The sequence below is a fragment of the Mandrillus leucophaeus genome, unplaced genomic scaffold (genome assembly GCF_000951045.1).
Source record: "Mandrillus leucophaeus isolate KB7577 unplaced genomic scaffold, Mleu.le_1.0 Scaffold693, whole genome shotgun sequence".
Lineage (NCBI taxonomy): Eukaryota > Metazoa > Chordata > Mammalia > Primates > Cercopithecidae > Mandrillus > Mandrillus leucophaeus.
In genome coordinates, this window is record NW_012107508.1 from 755,089 (window position 1) to 763,505 (window position 8,417).

Consider the following 8,417-nt stretch of genomic DNA (forward strand, 5'->3'; position numbering starts at 1 on the left):
TGGCGGAGGCGCCTGGCCCGCTGAGCGGTTCGGTGAAGCCAGACCCTGCCCCACTCCAGGGGAGAGGAAATTTCCACTCCCGCCGCTATCTTGTGACTCGTCCACGCTGCCACCCCGACCGGTCGGAAGAGTGCGACAGAGTGTTAAGTGTGGGTGTGGGTTCCTTAAACGTGTAGCGGTGAGTTAATCACAGAAGTACATTGTACGAGAAAATGCACTTGAATTTGGACAGTGAAAAGGCCCATAAAAAGGTTGTTTCCTCCCGGATTCCTTTTTAATTACAGAGATTTTCTTCCTTACAAATTTGCTCCTTTGGGGAATGTAAATCCTGTCTGAACAACACAGGTTTTTGTTTTTTTTTTTTTTTTCCTGTGTCTTCAAAACAGGAGAGTGATGGTTGTATGTCAGCAGCTTTTTTCTATGCGTGAGCTCTTTGTTTTAAAGTATTTAAACCATCTACCGTGTAGAGTTGCTTTAGGGTGCCTTTTTTTCCTAAAATTGTATCAATATCTGAATGCAGGCTAGAGCTTTTTTTTTTTTTTTTTGGCTTTTATACTTAAGTAAACTAATTTTACCTTTTAAAAATCTTTTTGAAACATATTTTGTTAGTGTGTCTTGAAAGACCATTTCTTTCTGAGTGAGAATAAATCTGGAGAGCTTAGAACTATTTGGGCACAGCATTTTTAGGATAAGCATGGAGAAATAAGCTATGACTCAGAAAATAAACTGTTGCTGTGGACTGAAGTGGACTCCTTCAGGGTGAAAAGGCGACTTGAAGTCTTATCACAAACTGAAAGGGGCCTTGGAGGATTTTTAGCCCAACCCCCACGTTAGAGAGATGAGAAAAATGAGACCCAGAGAGGTTGTGATTTTTGCCTTGTGTAAAATTACATATGCCACAAAGCCAAGAAAAGAACCCAGTTCTCCTTTAATCCTAGTCCAGCGGTTGTATTATTTTACAGATGCCTTGCCTAACTGCATGGTAATCACTCAAGATTTTTATTTAAATTGCTGTCTTCTTTTGGGAACCCACTAGTGTGATGAAGAAATAAATCTTGCATCCAGACTTACATGGGAACAAAAGAACAAAGAACATTTAAGCTTCATTGCTTGTTTCTAGAGTGTACTAACTTTTTGCTGAAGAAACTTTTGAGTGGTGGAGAGGGATTAATTTTGATAGGCTACCTTCCTCCCTTTCTCCCTTCCCCGGTGCTTCCTCATTTCCAGAACAAAGTAACTCCACTTTGTGTTAGAATGACATTTCTTACTGCAGACAGTGCTCTTCAACCTTTGTATTATATGACCTAGGGTAGAGATTTTATTTTATTGGGTCAGTGCATTTAAATAGATAACATGTGCACAAATAAGTATAGGGCAATGTGTAAGGACTGTAAAAGTAGTACAAGTGAAGTTGGGATTCATTTTGGAAGGATTAAGCCAATCTCTTCAAAATCAATAAGTATTACTCTTATCAGTAAATTTTTTGTTTATTGTAATAATAGTAAGTCAATGAAGAATGGCATATATAGGTGAAAATTTACCATAATCCTGTCCCAGTATACGGATATCCCTCTAAGGATATGTGAGGGAGCCGTGAGAGGAGGCCAGAATCCGTATTCAGGTTGCCAGGCTGTGTACCCTAGACCATGGTTGGGTCTGCCTAGAGAAGGGGCACGCTGTTCTAATTCTTGCAAAGACAAGATCAGTTTGGAGAGCTCTGTGCCTCTGGGGATATATCTGCCAGGAGGGGTTCTTTTTCTGATTCTCTCAAAGGGACTGTAGGGGCTTGCTGCCGGATCTCATCATACCTCAGAGATACTATTAACATTCTGGTATATATCTTACTGAATTGTGTATAATATTTGCTTTTTTTTTTTTTTAACAAAAGGATCATAAAGTGTTGTTTCATATTCTGAGTATATTGTGGGCATCTTTCCATGTTACTAAAGATTTATTTTTAGAGACAGGTTTCCCTATATTCACCCTTTTCATGTACATTTTTGCAAATTTATTTCCTTGGTATATATTTATACCGATGGGATATCTAGGCCATTCATATGTACTTTTTACATTTTGAAAATTTGTTTTCGTATGCCTTCCAGGAAGTTTCTAACAATTTATACTTCCAATGGTATGTAGCGGTGTCTCACACCTTCATCAGCACTGAGGCTATTTTTACCCGTGTTACCTCTTTTAAAACCTTACATTTTTTGGGCCGGGTGCGGTGGCTCACACCTGTAATCCCAGCACTTTGGGAGGCCGAGGTGGGTGGATCACTTGAGGTCAGGAGTTCAAGACCAGCCTGGCCAACATGGTGATACCCTGTCTCTACTAAAAATGAAAAAAGAAAATAATAATAATAATAATAATATTAGCCAGCTGTGGTGCCGCCTGCCTGTAACCTCAGCTACTTGGGAGGCTGAGGCAGGAGAATTGCATGAACCCAGGAGGTGGAGGTTGCAGTGAGCTGAGATCCGCAGCACTGCACTCCAGCATGGGCGACAAAGCAAGACTCAATCTCCAAAAAAAAAAAAAAAAGTTACATTTTTTGGTGATTTTTTTTTTTTTTTTTTTTTTTAAAGAAAAACAGCCTTTTGTTATTTTGTAAATTTTTTTTCCAGTTGTCTTTTTGACTTTTTTTTTTGAATCAAATTTTATGTAGGTGGTGGTGGTAAAAGATTATGTGTTTGTTGTAGGGGGTAGAAGGAAAAAAAATTACATCTTTTTTGACCTTGTAAAGTTCCTAGGACTCCTGGTGTGTCTACCCCCAGGATTTTATCATTCATTTAAGATGTTTCCCGGTTTTGTTTTTAGACGTTTAAGTCTTTAGTATGTTTGTCTCATTTTGATCTGAGGTTCCTCTCCAAGTGCATTGGATACGTTAAAAAGCACACATCTTTAAAAGGTAGTTGTGCTATTTACATTTTGGATAAAGTGAAAGTGTTGCATGTTACATTGCATTGCCTTATTTAAAACAGCTACATAAAGATTTTGAGTGGCCGCTTTATTGTGTATTTGGCTACTATCTTACAGGTGGTTACAGCAGTTTCAAAATGCTTATACATAAGTTACCTCGTGATTTTCACAGTAACCTACAGCCAACTAGTTGGGTGATCCAAGTGTACTTAGCACTGCTTTTCAAACTGAAAAGTAAGTATACATCAGCAATAAATAGTTGCCATTTATGAATACACAGGACAAAGAAAATTGAGCACCTAGTGGCTGATGTTGCAAAATGTTAAATAACTTAAGTTCATTGAATACAATTAGAGTCAAATAAATGAAGCTTAGAGATTGTCCAGTGTTATTGAAACTACTAGTAGTGGGCCATGTGTTGCTATTAACATTTTTTAAATGATGAAATAGAATAGTAAAAATATGTTTATTTTACCTAATAGATTTATTCTAGCTTAAAAAAAAAAAGTTCATGAAACTTTTGTGTATTTTGCATATATAGATACCTCAATGTAAACTGTATTTGTTACTTTGGCTCATAGTCCAAAAACTCTTGAAAGCCACTAATCTAGCCCAGTGCCTTCGTTTCGTAGGTGGCAAAATTAAACCTGTGGGTCATGTGATTTGCCAAAATTCACTCAGGGAGTTAGGGATGAAATCCTTGGGGCTTCAGACTCCAGGGCCAGAGATTTTTTAAAAAAACAAAACAAGGCTGGATGTGGTGGCTCATGCCTGTAATCCCAGCACTTAGGAAGCCAAGGCAGGCAGATCACCTGAGGTCAGAGTTTGAGACCAGCCTGGCCAACATGGCGAAATCTGTCTCTACTAAAAATACAAAAATTAGCCCGGCATGGTGGTGGGCACCTGTAATCCCAACTACTCTGAAGGCTGAGGCAGGAGAATTGCTTGAACCCAGGAGGCAGAGGTTGCAGTGAGCCGAGATCGCACCACTGCACTGCAGCCTGAGCGACAAGAGCGAGACTCCGTCTCCAAAAAAATAAAAAAAGAGAAACCAACTATGCCATGATGTGTTGTCATTTCATAACATCTACTTGTGAGCTTCTTCGGGATTCATTATCTTTATTAAGGTGGTCTGTCAGTAAATGCTTTGTATTAACATTAACTTAAAACTCAAGTCACTGATTTCCAAGCCTAGTCAGAATTCTGGACCAAAACTGTTAGCACCTATATTTTGTTTGTGTGCCTTTTCTTTTACTGTAGGTCCATGAAGTGCCATTTTCTCAGTCACTTCTGGGTCATGGCTCAGTAATTGCTCCGCTTTGGAGATCAGACTTCATCCCATCTGGGGCGTCTGACAGTAGGGGAGAAGGCAGATGTTTGTTTTTCATTGTCACATAATTGTTGTAAGATGGTGTTCTTTGTCCTGTGGAGTGTGCCATTAACCCATTTATGCTGGAGGTTGCAATTTTTTGAATTTTTGCAATCAGACCTTGGCAATGACGTTGAGCAGTAGGATATAACTCCCACATGCTTAACGTTCCAATAATGGAACACAGGCATAAATAGAAGCTTTACAAACTTTACAAAAATGTGCATCACTGGGAAAGTAACAGGACTTACCTTACCCTGTGTGCCAGCTATAAATGCAGGCCAGGGCCGGGCGCAGTGGCTCACGCCTGTAATCCCAACACTTTGGGAGGCCGAGGCGGGCAGATGACAAGGTCAGGAGATCGAGACCACGGTGAAACCCCGTCTCTAAAAATACAAAAAATTAGCCGGGCCCGGTGGCGGGAGCCTGTAGTCCCAGCTACTCAGGAGGCTGAGGCAGGAGAATGGCGTGAACCCCGGAGGCGGAGCTTGCAGTGAGCCGAGATCGCACCACTGCACTCCAGCCTGGACGACAGAGCTAGACTCCCTCTCAAATAAATAAATAAATAAATAAATAAATAAATAAATAAATGCAGGCCAGTGGTACATGTGATGGCAGCAGAAGAGCAGGGCAGGTACTGAGCCATCATCTAGCAGGAGAAAGTACCTCCTGAATTGTCCAGGAAGTAGTCCTGTGGTGGGAGGGAGAGAAAGGGTAAGTTTATGTGTTGTGTTATAATACCATTGTAATTATGGTAGTACGAGTGCTTTAAGATTATTAAAGAGCCTCTCCCCACCCCTGGTGTAATTTGATTTCTTTGAAATTGACTTTTGGATTTATATCTATACAATTAAACTAGTTTTATTAAAAGAAGTCTTAAAAGCCCTCCTATCGGTAGTAACAACTTTAACATGATTTTATCATCATTTAATTAAGGACCAGTCATTTAACACTGATTGTGAAATAGGAGGAAACACCCATTTAATCCTGAAAGATAAATTTATTATTTTCTAGTTTTTCATTCATTCTGTTGGTTTTGAAGAAAAGTCACCTGTAATCTTTAACCACTTAATATAACTACTGTTAACATTTTATGTCTTTTTCCTATGTATAAATAAGTTTTTAAAACATACCTGAATAAAGTTTTAAAATGCATAATTACATACCTGATCTTATCATTTAACATTTAAGGAGAATGGTCTTTATTCCTCTGCCTTTTTCCTAAATGTTAATGTGCTGGAGGTGTCCTTAGCACAGTCCTTAGGTCACCTTTGTGGTGACCATATACGCTTCCTGTTGAATTTATCTAAATTTCTCTGGTCTGGTGGCTTAGTTACTGTCTCTGTTGGGACTCCCAAAGCTGCATATCTAATCATGATTTTTTTTTTTTTTTTTGAGACGGAGTTTCACTCTTGTTGCCCAGGCTGGAGTGCAATGGTGCGATCTCAGCTCACCGCAACCTCTGCCTCCGGATTCAAGCGATTCTCCTGTCTCAGCCTCCCAAGTAGCTGGGATTACAGGCATGTGCCACCACGCCCAGCTAATTTTTGTGTTTTTAGTAGAAATGGGGTTTCTCCATGTTGGTCAGGCTGGTCTCAAACTCCCGACCTCAGGTGATCCGCAGGCCTTGGCCTCCCAACGTGCTGGGATTACAGGCGTGAGCCACCGCGCCCGGCCTCATATGACTTTTTAATGTTGTTATAACCACTTGCCTATCAGAAATCTCCAGTTGAATGTTTCATAGTTATGTCTTCATGTAAATCTGTGGTGTTCTCAAGGGCTCCTTAGCATGACATACAAACTCTTTAAAATCTCAGTGGCTTACTTCTCTCCTGTCATCTTTCTCTACCGTTCCACATCGTTATTTCCTACCCCTTCTGGGCCGTTTCCTAGCTTCGGGGCCTCTCATCCCCTTATTCCATGTTGGTCTGGCTACTCAGATGTCAGCTTTGCTAGTCTGATCTCCAGAAAACGTCTTTGAACTCCTCTTTGCAGTAAGGCAGGGTGCAGTGGCTCTTGCCTGTAATCCCAGCACTTTAGGAAGCTGAGATGGGCAGATCACTTGTGGCCAGGAGTTAGAAATTGGCCTGGGCAACATGGTGAAACCCTGCCACTACTAAAAATACAAAAAATTAGCCAGGTGTGGTCACATAGTGAATGTTTGCAGTCAGACTTTGATGATGACCTGTAGTCGAGCTACACGGGAGGCTGAGGTGGGAGGATCACCTGAGTCCAGGAGGTCGAGGCTACAGTCGTAGTTGTGCCACTGCATTCCAGCCTGGGTGACAGAGTTAGCCTATCTAAAAGAAAGGTTAAGATTCAATAAAATAAAATAAATAAAAGCTTTTTCTATCATAGCATTTGTAAATTTATATGTTGTTGTCGTTGCCTGTTTACTAGACTATAATCTTATTCGTGTCTTATTCCTCTTGGATTCTCTAACCCCTGGCCTGTTCTAGCACTTACTAGGAATGTAATACAAACTGGTTGAATGAATGAGCAGTAGTGTGAATGTTTCCATGAAGTTAGTCTTCTGCAGTATTGTTTTTAATATCTTCACAGCATCTGGCGTACCATAGTATAATCGTCCCCTTAATTTGGGGGCATTTTCCTTTTTCTTTTGCTAGAGTACTGATGGGTTTTCATGGAAGTTCAGTGTTCAAAAGAAGCTTAGTGATTTTTCCACTTAACTTTCTTATTGGAGACTCACCTGAGTTTGTGACATACCTGGATTGTGCACCTGATAATAGTGACAGAACCAGGGCAAAATTTTATTTAGGTTTGCTTCCTGCTTTATTGCTCTTTTCAGCTTCTTATACTGCTTTTATGAGACCCTCCTAAAGTCTTTTTGTCTTTTAACTTACCTGCTCTCAAATTTAATGGGAGTTTATTCAGTAGTGCCCTTCTTCCCTGATGAGGTGCTATTACTGATAATATTTCTGAAAAAATTTTTTTAACGCAATAACCTCCCACATACCTGTTTAAACTTTGTTACTGACTCATTTGTGGAACTTGCTCTTATTTGTGACTTCTCAGGATTTTGCTGGGGCGGTGGGTAAGATACGACTTCGGAAGTGACCTTCCTGCAAGGCATGGGGTACTTTTCTTTTGGTTTTAGCATGTTGGCAGTATCTGGCTCATAAAAAAGTGGCCCTTTACATACTCCTGCTCCCACTCCCTAGCTTTCTAACCATTCCTTTCCTGATTCCTCCCTGTTTGTTCTTCCTGTCTTCTAAATGTTTGTGATGGTTAATATTATTGAGTGTCAACTTGATTGGGTTGAAGGAAAGAGAGTATTGATCCTGGGTGTGTCTGTGAGGGTGTTGCCAAAGGAGATTAACATTTGAGTCAGTGGGAAAGGCAGACCCACCCTTAATTGGGTGGGCACCATCTGATCAGCTGCTAGCGAATATAAAGCTGGCAGAAAAACTGGCCTAGCCTCCTAGCCTTCATCTTTCTTCCGTGCTGGATGCTTCCTGCCTTCAAACATCAGATTCCACGTTCTTTGGTTTTGAGACTCAGACTGGCTCTCCTTGCTCCTCAAGGAGATATATACATATCTCCTATTTAGTTCTGTCCCTCTAGGCCCTGACTAATACAATGTATATATCTCAGGTGCTGTCTTTGGCCTTGTTTTCTCTTCTTCTTTCCTGGCAATGTCATATAACAACTGCAAAGATCATTCACAGATTTTACTTCTTGGTCGACATCTCTCTCAGGTTCCAGGCCCCTGTTTATTCTCAGTTGCTTTCTGCATATCCCACAAATCTGAGTGTGAGGCTTAGATGTCTTAACTAACTCTTATACCAGATAACATCATCTGGTACATAGCTCGTTTCCCTTCCTCCACTGAAGTTCTGTATTGCTCCTATTTTGGCAGTTTTAAAAAACAGCTTCACTATCCTGTCATCTAGGCTCCAGACTTAGCCAAATTGTGCCGGTCCTATTCAGTAACATTGCTTGAATCTTGAATCTTTGTGGCCCATACCCCCATTACTAGCACTACACTTATTTTAGGAATTAATTTTCTTTGACTTAGTCACCATTTTCTCTTTACCCCCATCAAAACACACATTCAGAGGACACCTGAGATGCTCATTTTTCCTAGCTTCATAATTCTAGCCACCTGTTC

The 8,417-nt window shown here is 40.5% G+C and overlaps 1 protein-coding gene across 1 annotated transcript in view; it reads left to right on the forward strand.

Moving 5' to 3' along the window:
• Positions 1-223: 223 nt before the first annotated feature.
• The window catches only part of ATP1B3 (ATPase, Na+/K+ transporting, beta 3 polypeptide), a 47,802-nt gene continuing 39,608 nt past the window's right edge, over positions 224-8,417 (forward strand). The window contains exon 1 of the mRNA XM_012002655.1: positions 224-251. The gene's annotated coding sequence lies outside the window, so the exon portion shown is untranslated. The remainder of the gene's footprint in view (positions 252-8,417) is intronic.